The sequence below is a fragment of the Pelophylax lessonae genome, assembly GCF_965119305.1.
Source record: "Pelophylax lessonae genome assembly, chromosome: 6".
NCBI lineage: Eukaryota > Metazoa > Chordata > Amphibia > Anura > Ranidae > Pelophylax > Pelophylax lessonae.
The window spans coordinates 166,061,274-166,077,225 of record NC_138773.1 but is presented as its reverse complement, the minus strand read 5'-3'; the positions used below and the strand labels follow the sequence as shown (position 1 = coordinate 166,077,225).

Below are 15,952 nucleotides of genomic sequence, written 5' to 3'. Positions count from 1 at the left end.
TTTATGATGCTCCAGTCTATGGTTAAAACTGCTGAATTGAAATTCACTGCTGATTTTCCACTGCTGCTTACCTGCTATTTCGTGCTACAGCTGCCATATTTAGCCTTATGTCTTGTCAATTACCTCTCATCAGATAGACACCTGTTGTCTAGAAGCCCAGTCCATTGTTTAGACATTCACTTCTCTGGGCTGTGCCTGAATTACTGCTTCACTATATGTATCCATTATATGCTATTGTTTGGCGCGCATCCACTGACTCAATGTTTTTGGTGGCCATACTCCTTGATCTGTATTTGTTCTATACTTGCTGCACCATTCAAGGAGTCATTTTTGGTGAATTCTATGCACTTTTTATTGGATTATTGTTTATTGCTTTACCAACATTTATGATTTAAATTTCCTGTATGTGTGATAGTGTGGCATCTGGTGCACCGTGCGGTCTTTTGTTTTTAAGACAACGTTGTCTTTTTTTTTTTTTTTTTTAAAGGTGATGGTGGGAAGGTGTTTGTTTTATATAATTTCTCTACATGTTGCATTTGCTTATATTGTATTTACAATCAAACTTGATACTTTTTGGTACACCTATTGTAGGTTGATATGTTTTTGTAACCATCCCCCAGTAGCTCATCAGATATGGTGATTTAGGCTACTCTTATTTGCCTAATTTTTCTTGCCAGATGCGGCCCTTTGCTTGCTTTTATCTTGCCCTTGGGGCACTATTTCATTAACTGTCACCAACTATGGGGCATGATTCCCCTCACTGACACCAATGAAGGGCCACAATTTCTTCCAATGATGAGACACAATTTCTCCAAATGACACCAAAGATGGTGCACAAATTCTCCCAATGACACCAATGATGAGACAGAGTTTCTCCCAATGACACTAATGATGGGTCACAATTGCTCCCAATGACACCAACAATGTAGCCCAATGATAAGACAATTCTTTCCACTCACACCAATGATGGGGCAAAATACCTTCCACAGACACCAAAGATGGGGTGTTATTTTTCCCCACTACAGTCAGGACATTTTCTACTCCCAGTGGCCACAAACCGGGCCCCCTAAAGTCTGAAAGACCGTAAACCGTCCCTTTGTTTAGAAAGTTTGGAGACACCTGTGCTAGATGCAAGCAGCTCTCTAAGCATAAGCCAGAAAGCACCTCCGATTGTAGAGGACACATTGGGGTTGATTTACTAAAGGCAAATCCACTGTGCACTTTAAAATGCAGTCCCTATAGATCAGATGGGAAGCTCTGTGGATTTTTATCATTCAACCAAGTGCAAGCAAAAATGCTGTTGTTGTTTATTTTCCTTGCATGTCCCCCTCAGATCTACAGCGACTGTACTTCCAAGTGCACAGTGGATTTGACTTTAGTAAATAAACCCCATAGCCTAGCAAAATAAAGCATGAATGCTCACCCTGCTAAACTGCAAGCAAAACAAGGCTGGAAAATAAACAACTCTGCTGAAGGTGATCCTAGGAATCTTTCAACCACAAAAGCCAAATATGTACATGAATGGCTCCGAAAATGCAACCTGGGCTTCACCTAAGTATACAAATATTTAAGGTTCATGCTTATTGTGAATCCCAAATTCAAGATGGAAAAATGGGAAAAACTAGAGCCGCTGATGCACAAAAAGAATTTTGATTTCCTGGGAATATCAAAAAACCTGATTTGACGGCTCACATAACTGGCTTGGGACTGTCTGGTGGTACACCTTATATTGGAGGGACAGGGAAGGTAGAAGAGGGGGGAGGGGTGTGTCTGTATGTCAAGAATAGTTTGCTAGTGGACATGAGGGACCAGACCCGGACTGGCCATAGGACAAACCAGCCACATGTCCTAACAAGAGCTGGCTAATTTAGCGGTCCCCCAACCCTCAGGCAGTGGACCTGTCCATGGCCTGCTGATGACCGGGCCAAGGTATGCAAAGACTGCGGTACGGACAGCGTTCGACCCTCACCTTCTGCTATGCGGGCATACTTGCGTCTCCTCTACCGGCTATCCAGACCCTCCAACAATGTAATCCTATCAGCAGAGCAGGAGCAGCTGGAGAGATCTGCACAAAGAGCGGGGTTGTATTTTCATATTATCAAGTAGGTAATTACCCACTTGTTAATATGATCCAGATCTGCAGCTCCTCCCACCCCCTGCCCTGCTGATTAGATGACATCACTGGCGGGACGGGAGACCCTGGAGAGGAGACACAAAAAAAATCCTGCCTCTGTCCTGCCGAAGGTAGTACTGTGCAGGGGAGGCAGAGTAAAATAGGGCATTGTGATTAGACAGAAAAGGGACACTGTGATGGGGGGGGGGCTGGGATTCCTAGGAGAACTGTAATGTAAAACGGCACTGTAATTCATTACATCGCAGTTCTCTTCATATCAGAGTACCAATTTACATTACAGTGCAGTGGACCAACTGCTTGAATAACCCCTCACCAACCGCCCCCACCGGTCGCTGGAAGAAATGGTTGTCATTATTTGCAATTTGGTTAAAAAAACAAATATAAAAATCGGCTGTTCGTTCTAAAAAATGCCCAGACCAATTTTTAATGAGGAAAAGGTGAAGGTGGAATCGTTGTGGCTGGAGATTCAAAGGGAAATAGTGGGCGTATGGTACAAGCCCCCTAAGCTGAAGGATGAGGAGTAACGTGATCTCCTCTCATAGTCAGGAATGGCAGCGAAGCAGGGCAACATTATTTTAATGGGTGACTTTAATTATCCAGATATTGACTGGACAGAACTGCTCACTCATTTAAGGCTGGTCTTTTCTTAAAGTTCTTACAGGACAACTTCATGTGTCACTTGGTGGATGCCCCAATTAGAAATAATGCTCTTCTAGATCTACTAATTACAAATAGCACAGATCTAATTGCAGATGTGAAAATAAGGGATAACCTAGGAAACAGTGATCACAGAGGAATTATAATCAAGGTAAGTCATAGGAAAAGAAGCCACAAAGGAAGTGCAAGAACATTACATTTCAAAAGAGCCAACTTTTCTAAACTGAGCTCCATATTACAAGATATTAAAGGGGATAAAATTCTAGAAACAATAAACACTGAGGAAAAATAGGACTGCTTAACCACTTGCCTACAGTGCACTTTCACCCCCTTCCTGCCCAGACCGATTTTCAGCTTTCAGCGCTCTCACACTTTGACTGAGAATTACTCAGTCATGCAACACTGCACCCATACAAAAATTGTGTCCTTTTTTTCACACAAATAGAGCTTTCTTTTGATGGTATTTGATCAATACTGGGTTTTTTATTTTTTGTGCTATAAATAAAAAAAGACTGAAAATATTGTGAAAAAACGCATTTTTCTTTGTTTCTGTCATAAAATTTTGCAAATTAGTAATTTTTCTTCACAAATTTTGGCCAAAATTTATACTGCTACTTATCTTTGGTAAAAATAACCCAAGTAAGTGTATATTATTTGGTCTTTGTGAAAGTTATAGAGTCCACAAGCTATGGTGCGAATCATTGAAAATTGATCACACTTGATCACACCTGATGTACTGAAGGCCTATCTCATTTCTTGAGACACTAAAAAGTCAGGAAAGTACAAATACCCCCCAAATGACCCCTTTTTGGAAAGTAGACATTCCAAGGTATTTAATAAGGGGCATGGTGAGTTTTTTGAAGTTGTAATTTTTTCCCACAATGCTTTGCAAAATGAAGATTTTGTTTTTTTTTTTGTTTTTTTTTTTACAAATTGCCGTATTAACAGGTTATTTCTCTCACACAGCACATGTATACTTGCAACTACACCCCAAAACACATTCTACTACTCCTCCTGAGTATGGAGATACCACATGTGTGAGACTTTTTCACAGCCTGGCCACATACAGAGGCCTAACATCCAAGTAGCCCCGTCCGGCATTCTAGGAGCACAAATTACACATATAATTTCCTGACAACCTATCGCACTTTTGAAGGCCCTGGAGCACCAGGACAATGGAAACCCCCATAAAATTACCCCATTTTGGAAAGCAAACAGCCCAACGTATAATTTTTGAGGCATAATGAGTCTTTTGAATATGTCATTTTTTTCCACAAGTTTTTGGAAAATGTGGAAAGAAAATGAAAACACATTTTTTTTACACAAAGCTGTCCATTTATGCAATATTTCTAACACATAGCATGTACATAGCAAAAATTGCACCCCAAAATACATTCTGCTATTCCTCCTGAGTATGGCGATACCACATGTGTAACACTTTTTCACAGCCTGGCCACATACATAGGCCTAACATCCAAGTAGCGCTTTACACAAAGTTGTCCATTTATCCACTTTAAGACTGGGCCTATTTTTGACACTTGGTGTTTACAAACTAAAATCATTTTTTTTTGCTAGAAAACTACTTAGAACCCCCAAACATTATATATTTTTTTTTAGCAGAGACCCTAGAGAATAAAATGGAGATCGTTGCAATATTTTTTATCACACCATATTTGCGCAGCAGTCTTCCAAATGCGATTTTTTTGAAAAAAAATTCACTTTTTTGAACTAAAACATAAGAAAACAGTAAATTTAGCACATTTTTTTTCCATAATATGAAAGATAATGTTACGCCGAGTAATTAGATACCCAACATGTCATGCTTCAAAATTGTGCATGCTCACAGAATGGCGCCAAACATTGGTACTTAAAAATCCCCATAGGCAACATTTTAAAAATTTCTGCAGGTTACTAGCTTAGAGTTACAGAGGAGGTCTATGGCTCAAATTATTGCTCTCGCTCTAACGATCGCGGCGATACCTCACATGTATGGTTTGAACACCGTTTACATATGTGGGCGGGACTTGCGTATGCGTTTGCTTCTGCGCGCGAGCTAACGGAGGCAGGGCGCTTTAATTTTTTTTTTTTTTTTTTTTTCCTATTTATTTTATTTATTATTTTTTTATTTTTACACAGTTTAAAAAAAAAAAAAATGTTTTGATCATTTTTATTCCTATTACAAGGAATGTAAACATCCCTTGTAATAGAAATAGGCATGACAGGTCCTCTTTATTGTGAGATCTGGGGTCAAAAAGACCTCACACCTCACAACTACACTAAAAAAGAAAAAAAAAAAAAAAAATTGTTGAAAGAGGAAAAAAAAAAAAAGCAAAAAAAAAAGCGGCCCTTTAAACCGGTTGCTAGGCAACGTCTTTTGACGTAGCTCCGGTCCTCCAAGACCATAGAGTTGAGTGAGGGCCATCTTGCCCTCACTCGACTTCCTGTCTCTGAGGATCCGGGACCGGATAGTTTTCCCCGCTGCCGGCGGGTCCGGCAAGCTGGGAAAACGTCTGGGACGCGGCAGGAGGGGGGGGGGGCACCTCTTCCCCTGCACCGTAAGGGTAATTCCGCGGCGAATCCGCCACTGGTACCACCCTTATCTGAAAGCCGACCGCCCGCCGTTTCAAAAAATACCGGGGTTATGGGGGCTATCTGCTGCCATAACTCCAGTATTTAGCTTTTAATGGCCGACGCATATAGTCGTTAGGCGGTCAGTAAGTGATTGCATGTATATGACAAACAGGTGACGATGACTGATGGGGTGACAGGTGACGATGACTGATGGGGTGACAGGTGACAATGACTGATGGGGTGACAGGTGACAATGACTGATGGGGTGACAGGTGACGATGACTGATGGGGTGACAGGTGACGATGACTGATGGGGTGACAGGTGATGATGATTGATGAGGTGACAGGAGACGATGATTGATGAGGTGACAAGTGACGATGATTGATGGGGTGACAAATGACAATCACTGACGGGGTGACATGTGACGATGATTGATGGGGTGACAAGTGACGATCACTGATGGGGTGTCAAATGACGATGATTGATAGGGTGACAGATGAAGGTGACTGATGGGGTGACAGGTGACGATGTTTGATGGGGTGACAGGTGACGGTGATTGATGGGGTGACAGGTGACGGGCGATGGTCACTGATGGGTGACAGGTGACGGGCGATGGTGCACGGCGGTACTGATGGCAGTCTCTGGTGACCGGTGAATTTTAGGCTATGTTCACATGTGAGCGTAGCGATCACGGGCAGAATCACTGCGATTCTGCCCGTGATCCAGAAATCATTGCAAATGGCGGGACGCCTGTGCGTTGCCCGTGATTTGCAATAGCACCCCAAACGCTGTGCGATGTTGCAGCGATTTCCGCCTGCCGAATCGAGGTAACATCACGCAAACAACGCATGACGCCCCAAAGAAACTCTTGTACCTTTTTTGGGCATCATGCGATGTTTGCGCGATGTTACCGCGATTCGGCAGGCGGAAATGGCGGCAACATCGCACAGCGTTTGGGGTGCTATTGCAAATCACGGGCAACGCACAGGCGTCCCGCGATTTGCAATGATTTCCGGATCGCGGGCAGAATCGCGGTTATTCTGCCTGCGATCGCTACTCTCACATGTGAACGTAGCCTTATGGGTGTCAATTTCTGGGCACTGATGAGGTGACTGTTGGGTGACAGGGGACATTGGGGGGGGCTGAGGACTGTGTGTGGGGGACCTTTATTTGTGTGCTTTTTACTTTTTACAGGGGTACAGAGCAGTAACTCAATGTTTCTAGCTCTTCTCCCCTCATACTGGAAGCTGTATGAGGGGAGAAGAGCTAGTAACACTGAGTTACTGCTCTTTGTTTACATTTTGTGATCGGCTGTGAATGGATTCACAGCCGATCACATAGTAAACAGTCACTATCAGTGACTGTTTACTACCGCCGGTGACAGCTGTGTTCCTACGGAACACAGTGCCACCGACATGACCGCGCTGCGCGCTCCCGATCGCGCATGCGCGGTCATCTCCCGGGCGCCTCCATTGTGATCGGCTGTGTCATTGAAACACAGCCGATCACGTGGGAAACAGCCATGCCTATTGGCTGTTTCCCCCCTGCCGGTGACCGGCTGTGTCCCGGGGACACGCCGACACCGGCAGTGCACGGCGGCGCGCCCGCGATCGCGCGCCTGCCGTGCATTTACTGGGTCACGTCATATGACGTCCGCCCAGGATAATAGCCGCACCGTCCCGCCGTCATATGACGGCGGGCGGGCGGTAAGTGGTTAAAGAACATAAATAATGGCATTTGACAGCGCATTCCAATTGATAACAAACATGAAAGAGCTAAGGTTAAGTGCCGGTTCACACTGAAGCGGCACGACTTCGGGGGGCGACCTGTGAAGTCGCGTGCACCGCGACTTCGGCGTGACTTGCACGGACTTCACATAATGAATGTCTATGCAAGTCGCTCCGAGGTCGCCCCGAAGTAGTACAGGACACTTTTTCTAAGTTGGAGCGACTTGTGTCGCTCCTATTAGAATGGGTCCTGTAGCAGTCAATGGACCGCGACGGACCGCAACTTGTCAGGCTGACAAGTCGCCTGAAAAGTCGCGGCAGTGTGAATGGGCTCTAAACCTGGGTAAACCTGAGCATAAAAAAAATAAAAAATAAATAAATAAATAAAAATAAATAAAAGGCCAGTTTTTTTTTTTTTTTTAAGGCCAAAGAATCATTGTCGGCATTCCAACACTACAAGGAATGCAAAAATAAATGATGTAAGAGTGCAATCAGGGCAGCTAAAATACGCCACAAGAGACACCTAGCAAAGGAGTAAAAAAAAAAAAAATCCCCAAAAATGTAGAATAGAAAGCGAGGTCAGAGCATACTGGCCCTGTAAACGACGATTAGGGAAAGTTGGTTACAAATGACAATGTGCAGGCAACTGTTTTAAAAACGCATGCTTCTTCTCAATTTTTACAAAGGAAAAGGAGGGATATACAGTGCCTTGCGAAAGTATTCGGCCCCCTTGAACTTTTCAACCTTTTGCTACATTTCAGGCTTCAAACATAAAGATATAAAACTGTAATTTTTTGTGAAGAATCAACAAGTGGGACACAATCATGAAGTGGAAAGAAATGTATTGGATATTTCAACCTTTTTAACAAATAAAAAACAGAAAATTGGGCGTGCAAAATTATTCAGCCCCCTTAAGTTAATACTTTGTAGTGCCACCTTTTGCTGCGATTATAGCTGTAAGTCGCTTGGGGTATGTCTCTATCAGTTTTGCCCATCGAGAGACTGAAATTTTTGCCCATTCCTCCTTGCAAAACAGCTCGAGCTCAGTGAGGTTGGATGGAGAGCGTTTGTGAACAGCAGTTTTCAGTTCTTTCCATAGATTCACGATTGGATTCAGGTCTGGACTTTGACTTGGCCATTCTAACACCTGGATATGTTTATTTGTGATCCATTCCATTTTAGATTTTTCTTTATGTTTTGGATCATTGTCTTGTTGGAAGACAAATCTCCGTCCCAGTCTCAGGTCTTTTGCAGACTCCATCAGGTTTTCTTCCAGAATGGTCCTGTATTTGGCTCCATCCATCTTCCTATCAATTTTAACCATCTTCCCTGTCCCTGCTGAAGAAAAGCAGGCCCAAACCATGATGCTGCCACCACCATGTTTGACAGTGGGGATGGTGTGTTCAGGGTGATGAGCTGTGTTGCTTTTACGCCAAACATAACGTTTTGCATTGTTGCCAAAAAGTTCGATTTTGGTTTCATCTGACCAGAGCACCTTCTTCCACATGTTTGGTGTGTCTCCCAGGTGGCTTGTGGCAAACTTTAAACGACACTTTTTATGGATATCTTTAAGAAATGGCTTTCTTCTTGCCACTCTTCCATAAAGGTTAGATTTGTGCAGTATACGACTGATTGTTGTCCTATGGACAGAGTCTCCCATCTCAGCTGTAGATCTCTGCAGTTCATCCAGAGTGATCATGGGCCTCTTGGCTGCATCTCTGATCAGTCTTCTCCTTGTATGAGCTGAAAGTTTAGAGGGACGGCCAAGTCTTCGTAGATTTGCAGTGGTCTGATACTCCTTCCATTTCAATATTATCGCTTGCACAGTGCTCCTTGGGATGTTTAAAGCTTGGGAAATCTTTATGTATCCAAATCCGGCTTTAAACTTCTCCACAACAGTATCTCGGACCTGCCTGGTGTTTTCCTTGTTCTTCATGATGCTCTCTGCGCTTTAAACGGACCTCTGAGGCTATCACAGTGCAGGTGCATTTATACAGAGACTTGATTACACACAGGTGGATTCTATTTATCATCATTAGTCATTTAGGTTAACATTGGATCATTCAGAGATCCTCACTGAACTTCTGGAGAGAGTTTGCTGCACTGAAAGTAAAGAGGATATTTAATCCTATCACCTAGTACGCAGTGCTAGTGGCCATCATCCCGGTAAGTAGAGACAAGGAGGGTACCCCCAATTGTTTGGGACTATAAATGCCACTAGACACTGAAAAAAGTATACAAGTATACATGACGTTACCTTACTCTGATTCACTGTTCACAGACTATTTTATAGTTGCTGACCTTTAATCGAAGCCACAATCTCTTCTTACCCCATCCCCTTTACACTGCACAGGCACCTGGCTTTACCCTTGGCTACCCAGCTTTCATGTCTTGTCTCTCTTGCCCCTGGGCTATATTGGTGCTTTGTTGATTGAAGCCACAATCTTTTCTCACTTCACCCCCCTTATACTGCACAGGCACTTGGCTTTACTCTTGGCTATTTAGCTCTTATGCCTTGTCTCCTTTCCTCCTGTGCCATATTGGTGCTTTGTCTACCATCAATTTTGACACTGCTGATTCAATACTTTATGAATGCAATAACTCTCGGTGGCATTGTTATATAATCATATACACAACTATATACTTACTACCAATCACAGCATTTCACAGTCTTTATTGGGGAACATTATGGCGTGTTCGGTGGCCAGGAATCCCCCTATACTCTACTTCTGAGATGTATGAAATGCCTTGAGAGTTATAATAAGCAGTGTCTCACTCTAACTACGCTACATTCTTTTACCCATACACCTTTGCGGTTCTTTCAGAGCATTCATACATAACCCCCCTTTCCCCTTTTCTATGGTATACTTTTTCTTATGATCTTTCCCAACACTCGGGGCTCGGTGTCCACCCTGGCTCACAATACCCTTACTCCACTAGATCATTGTACACACTTACAATCAGTAAGTACCCTTTTTTTTCTTTTCTACATTAGACCTCCATCCTTGAAATACTCTAAACACCAGATTGATACTCATATCCTACTCCGCATGACTTCTAGCCATGCAAATACTCACCTATAACAGGTACGCTAATTGTCCACCTTCTTTCCTTGCACTAATTAGTTTTCAGGCCTTGACACCTAAATGTCTGTTTCCTATACCCTATTTTACCCCAGGTACACAATACCTATCTATACAACTGTGTAAGGACTCCTCCTGGACCACTTGTGGATCATTGTGGCGCTCATGGGCTCTCAGCGCGGACGCCATCTTTTACTCCTCTATCATCTTATCCAGTAGACTATGTGTATTGGAAACCAGGCATTCCTCCTTATTGGTATACTTACCGTTTTAACTTACAGCCCATCTCTCTCTATATGAAGACTCCCCATGGTAGGTTCCACTAACGAGTAACTACGATACTCTTGATGGAATTGTGTTTTTTTTCCTGAATACATTTTTTCTTGAATACAGTTATCCTTATACAATACTAAAGAAAATTTACCCATATAGGCACATTTCGTGTTATGAACTTTGGTTGACCCCTGAAGAAGGGTATTAACCTGAAAAGCGTAGGGTCCTGTCCGGTTCTCTGCACCAGCTGTACCTAGGAGAGTTCTATGCTGAGGATGGTCTGTTTTTGAATGCAATTTTAATCTGTTATGTATACCCAGTTGTTAACTGGTTGGAACATTAATCTGTTGTACATTTATCTTTTTCTTCTTTGTACATTTATCTTTTTCTTCTTTGTATAAATAAAGTTTGATTATCTTATTACTCAGTTGTATACTTTTTTCAGTGTCTAGTGGCATTTATAGTCCCAAACAATTGGGGGTACCCTCCTTGCCTCCACTGAAAGTAAAGGGGCTGAATAATTTTGCACGCCCAATTTTTCAATTTTTTTTATTTGTTAACAAAGTTTGAAATATTCAATAAATTTCGTTCCACTTCATGATTGTGTCCCACTTGTTGATTCTTCACAAAAAATTACAGTTTTATATCTTTATGTTTGAAGCCTGAAATGTGGCAAAAAGTCGAAAAGTTCAAGGGGGCTGAATACTTTCGCAAAGGAACTGTAGTAATGAAGACTGTATTATTAGTAAATATGGTAATGAGATCCGCACTTAGGATAAATAAATAAAGGCTGCTGCCCACCCCAAGGTATGACTCAAAATGAGAAATACTAAGATAGTAATGAAAAAGTGGGGTAGATGGCGCTGCCGTGGGTAGGTGAATAGGATATAATTCTGCCAAGGACAAGATAAGTAGGTCTAAAAAAAGGGAGATAGTGCACAAACACATATACCAGAAGAGAATATACCAGAAAAGAATATAACAAAGTGAAAATGCGCACTATTTAAAAGATATAACTCAATAATGAATAGCTAACTTGGTATAAATATGTGCAAAAGTGCAAATAAATGTGCAAAAGTGCAAGTGCGATAATAAAAAAATGGTGCAAAGTAAAAACGTATATTAGTCAGTAAAAGGGGACTGACTTGAAGAGCTAAAAAAATGGTAAAAATTAAAGGGCAATATAAATAAGGTGCAAGTTCATACAATAAATCGCAAAATCACAAATAAAGTGTACCAGTGAAAATAAATTGGTATTGAGAAAAAGATCATCACGTGAATAAGTCTAAAAATGGAGACACTAAAAAGCAGTGACTATGATCATATATAACCAAAAAAATTAGGTGAATAGTCCAATCAGAAAGTGTAGACTCAAAGTGAACAAATTAATATAAATGGTATTCGATTAAGTGTTTAAAGTGATGAGTGACAAAAGTCCATTTAATTTGTGGATGGTGATCTCCAGCAACTGGATTGGTCCTAGGTGGTCCGTTTCTGGGGGTGCATGTGAGGAATAAAGAGGTGCTCCCCTCACAATCCAGCCCGCACTCACCAGAATCTCCTCACCCCTACAGGGGTATAGAGCGTTGTACCCTTACAAGGGGGGTCAAGGGGAACTCCTCTCCGGTAGGACCCTCGGTCTCCTAGGTTGGGGATACCTCTCCACAAATGTAAAACTCAATGGAGTCCAGGGGGCATTGATAGTAGATCAGATGAAATAGGGGGGAATGCCGGACCATATAGAGGAAAAAGGTCTCACATAGTGAAGTACTGTAAAACTTTAAGTTTATTTAAACATAGAAGAGGTACTCACAATTTTGCAGATAAAATCAAGCATAAAATACAAAGATTTGACGTCGTATGACGAAACGGCGTCACATCCGCTGCTCGTTGGAACGCATTTCTGGGTTGGTGAAGCGCACGGTGTCCCGGAAGTCCCGCTGCCCTACCCGGCACCATTGTGGCTTCACGATCTTTGTATTTTTTGCTTGATTTTATCTGCAAAATTGTGAGTACCTATGTTTAAATGAACTTAAAGTTTTACAGTACTTCACAGTATCCCCAACCTAGGAGACCGGGGGCGTCCTACCGGAGAGGAGTTTCCCTTGACCCCCCTTGTAAGGGTACAACACTCTATACTCCTGTAGGGGTGAGGATATTCTGGTGAGTGCGGGCTGGATTGTGAGGGGAGCACTTCTTTATTCCTCACATGCACCCCCAGAAACGGATCACCTAGGACCAATCCAGTTGCTGGAGATCACCATCCACAAATTAAATAGACTTTTGTCACTCATCACTTAAACACTTAATCGAATACCATTTATATTAATTTGTTCACTTTATGAGTCCATACTTTCTGATTGGACTATTCACTTAATTTTTTTGGTTATATATGATCATAGTCACTGCTTTTTAGTGTCTCCATTTTGAGACTTATTCACGTGATGATCTTTTTCTCAATACCAATTTATTTTCACTGGTACACTTTAACTATTTGTGATTTTGCGATCTATTGTATGAACTTGAAAGGATTTATGTGGTTCCGCGCTTAGGATAGGGGGTATATATGGAAAAAACTTAATATGATACCAACCTGGCTGCTGCCCACTTCAAAAAATGCCACCCTAAAAGAGGGGCATTTAAATATGAAAAAAGGGGAGAAGAAGTGATTGGCGCTGCCTAGTGAGGTATTGGGAATATAATTTATGGTTCCTGGCCTCCTGATTTAAGTTAATATAAAACTATATATACTGTAATTTAAGGTATATGAAACAATAAATTGGTAAAACTAGGTCAATCTATGTGTAAAATCAATAGTGTCGCATATGTAAATCAAAACATAAAAAATCTTAAAACATATAAAAACCAGCGTATATACACAATGCGTACAATCGGTGGGTATAAAGTGCAACAAGAAAAGTGCAATAGTGAATATCAGGAGTGCAATGATGAAATAATAAAAATTAGTTAAAATATCTAATCATAAATAGGTAACCATATCATCACAATTAATAAATATCACCATAGAAAATCAAAAAATTATAAGTGCAATTGGAGTGCATATATATATATATAGCTACCAAAAAAATAAATAAAATATATATACACGTGCAAAGGTGTAAAAAAGTGAAAATGATCAAATTGATCTTCCTGCTATACAGCTGTGCAAAAGAAGCGATAATACAAAAATAGTGGTGTCCTTATAAATTATGAAGCAAATAAATCAAAACACAAGTGCAATCCCAGTGATTCTGGCAGATCCAAAGAAGTCCTAGATGGTATAGTCCATATATAGTGATTATGGTGCTCTATTTTCTATGCCCCGAGTGTGGTGAATGGGCAGAAGGAAGAAGTGTTCCCCTGAGCCTGGGGTCCTGCGCTTACCAGATTCCCTTACCCCTACAGGGGTAAACAGCGGGTCGATAATAAGGGATCGCTCCCATACACTGGCAATCAGGATGTTCCAAGGTCTCTGTCTCTCTCCTTACATAGTATTCAGATGTCAGCTCAGTAGGTGTAATAAATTCCAATTCAGTACCAGGGTATGTAGAAGAAAAGGGAAGGAGCCTCCGATAGTGTATTATCGTTTAAAAACACTTTATTAATAAAAGAAGGACATGTACTCACATAAAAGTGTATGTGAGTACATGTCCTTCTTTTATTAATAAAGTGTTTATTGTTTCATATACCTTAAATTACAGTATATATAGTTTTATATTAACTTAAATCAGGAGGCCAGGAACCATAAATTATATTCCCAATACCTCACTAGGCAGCGCCAATCACTTCTTCTCCCCTTTTTTCATATTGTATGAACTTGCACCTTATTTTTATCGCCCTTTAATTTTTACAATTTTTTAGCTCTTCAAGTCAGTCCCCTTCCACTGACTAATATACGTTTCTCTTTGCACCTTATTTTTTTATTATCGCACTTGCACTTTTGCACATTTATTTGCACTTTTGCACATATTTATATCAAGTTAGCTATTCATTATTGAGTTATATCTTTTAAATAGTGCGCATTTGCACTTTGTTATATTCTCTTCTGGTATATGTGTTTGTGCACCATCTCGCTTTTTTTAGACCTACTTATCTTGTCCTTGGCAGAATTATATCCTATTCACCTACCCACGGCAGCGCCATCTACCCCACTTTTTCATTACTGTATCATTAGTAACATCACAGAATGTACCCATGTGGCTAACAGAATCCAGTGTCCAAAAAAAGAGACTTGAAAAACGTAATGTACTTTCTCCCTCCTGCAGCACAGGAGCGAACAGGATCACTGAGATCCAAAATGTACAGATAGAAGAGGCTAGGGGTGTGGGGGGGGGGGGGGGGAATAGAAAGCACAGCCCACACCTCCTCCTGGCTCTTCCCTCACCCTCTCTGCTGCTGTCATTCTTGTAGGGACAGAATTTGAGCTAGTAAGGGGGGAGGGGAGGGTTGGCATCAGGTGGAAGGGCCAATATGCACTTTTTCCGATATATCGGTATCGGCCCCGGAATTTGCCAATATTGTGCGTGGCGCACACGTGACGTCATTGCGTGTGTTGCTCGACGGGTCTTCGTGCACTGGGCCTATTACACACGTTCTGCCTTCTTAGGCCGCCTCCCTCGTCTCGGGCAGCATCCACAGACTGGCAGCAAGCAAGCAGCCATCCAGCCACCAACCCAGGCACCCACAGCAGCCCTGTGCCAGTCAGCCACCCACAGGCCCTGGCCTCAGACACCCACAGCCCCTGTGCCAGCCAGCCACCCACCACAGGGTGCCAGCCAGCCACAGCAGGGTGCCAGCCGCAGACCCACAACAGGGTGCCACCAAGCCAGCCACCCCACAACAGGGTGACACCAAGCCAGCCACCCCACAACAGGGTGCCACCAAGCCAGCCACCCACAACAGGGTGCCACCAAGCCGCCCACCCCACAAAAGGGTGACAGCAAGCCAGCCAGCCACAACAGGGTGACACCAAGCCAGCCAGCCACCAACAACAGGGTGACACCAAGCCAGCAGCCACCACAGGGTGCCAGCCAGCAGCCACAGCAGGGTGCCAGCCAGTAACCCACCCCACAACAGGGTGCCAGCAAGCCAGCCACCCACAGCAGGGTGCCAGCAAGCCAGCAGCCACAGCAGGGTGCCAGCAAGCCAGCAGCCACAGCAGGGTGCCAGCCAGCCGTCACAGCAGGGTGCCAGCCAGCCACCCACCCAACAACAGGGTGCCAGCAGGCCAGCCACCCACAGCAGGGTGCCAGCAGCCAGAAAGCATTTTTTTTAACCTTATATTGTCTCTTTCAAATTGCAATGGAGATGGATGCAGAAAAAGTAAAAGAGTGATCTGGGACTATTTCTCGTCTCAACCATCTCCAGGAAAAGTAGCAATATGCAACTGATGCACAAACAATGTAAGCATGGGATCAGTAACTGCAAAAAAACTAAAATACGTCAAATCTTTGGGCCCATCTAGAAGTTTCTTAATGTTGAATTATATCATGCAGCACAAACAAAA

General features: G+C 42.6%; 1 protein-coding gene across 1 annotated transcript in view; it reads right to left on the bottom strand.

Moving 5' to 3' along the window:
• The window catches only part of GTF3C1 (general transcription factor IIIC subunit 1), a 360,695-nt gene that overhangs the window by 325,002 nt on the left and 19,741 nt on the right, over nt 1-15,952 (bottom strand). The window lies entirely within an intron of this gene.